This window comes from Triticum aestivum, chromosome 2B (genome assembly GCF_018294505.1).
Source record: "Triticum aestivum cultivar Chinese Spring chromosome 2B, IWGSC CS RefSeq v2.1, whole genome shotgun sequence".
In the NCBI taxonomy this organism is placed as follows: Eukaryota; Viridiplantae; Streptophyta; class Magnoliopsida; order Poales; family Poaceae; genus Triticum; species Triticum aestivum.
In genome coordinates, this window is record NC_057798.1 from 528,476,335 (window position 1) to 528,477,695 (window position 1,361).

Below are 1,361 nucleotides of genomic sequence, written 5' to 3' on the forward strand. Positions count from 1 at the left end.
AAGCCTTCGAACACAAAGACCTGTCCGGGGAGAAAGGTCTCCCTGGACTCAGCATCATCATTGATGAAGAGGCAAGCCATCGATCCTTCTGTCGATGATACAGTAGAGCTCTTAATGAAAGCACCAATGTCGCTGTCAAAACCAGCAGATCTCGGGTAGGGGGGCCCAAGATGTGCGTCTAAGGATTGATGGTAACAATGGACAAAGGACACCGTGTTTACCCAGGTTCGGGCCCTCTTAATGGAGGTAAAACCCTACTCCTGCTTGATTATATTCGAAGGGTATATGGGGTACAAGAGTTGATCTACCACGAGATCGTAATGGCTAACCCTAGCTCGGCTAGCCTAGTAATGTTATGATCCTTCCTTCGATATAACCCTCCGGTTTATATAGATACCAGAGGGGCTTAGGGTTGTACAAAGTCGGTTTAACAGAAAGGAAAGAGTATATCCGGACACCTAAAGTTGCCATCCATGTATACGGGAGTCCCTACCGGACACGAGAGGTGACCTTCCGCTTTGTATCTTGACGGCCCATCAGTCCGGCCCATATCCAGTAGACCGGACACCCGAGGACCCCTTAGTCGAGGACTCCCTCAGCCATACATGGGCTGGAAGTTACAATGGGATGGAATCATATTGGATGGCCCAGATGATGCTACTGGGCCTAATTGGGATAGGCCATAATGAGCCGCGAGTTAGCGGGCTATAAATGGGCTATATGTGAATAGGCCGCTTGTCGGTGTCAAAACCGACAGATCTTGGGTACGAGGGCCCAAGGTGTACGTTTAAGGATCAATGGTAAGTATGGAGAAAGGACACAGTGTTTACCCAGGTTTGGGCCCTCTTAATGGAGGTAAAACCCTACTCCTGCTTGATTATATTCGAGGGTATAGGGGGTTACAAGAGTTGATACCTTGAGATCGATTCGGCTAACCCTAGATTAGCTAGCCTAGCAATGTTGTGATCCTGCCTTCGATCTACCCTCTGGTTTATATAGACACCGGAGGGGCTTAGGGTTGTACAGAGTCGGTTTTACAGAAAGGAATAACATATCCGGACACCTATACTTGCCATCCACGCATATGGGAGTCCCCACTGGACACGAGAGATAATCTTTTGTCTTGTATTTTGACGGCCCACTAGTCCGGCCCACATCAAAAAATCGGACGCCCGAGGACCCCCTAGTCCAGGACTCCCACAGTAGCCCTTGAACCAGTCTTTAATGATGATATATTCGGCATTCAGATTGTCTTTGGCATTGCAAGGCGGGTTCCTTGAATAATACACTTCGGCTCTCCTGTGTAAAAGAATTGTATCTGTCTTTTCATAATAAACACAACCCTTAGCCGCGAAGGCAGG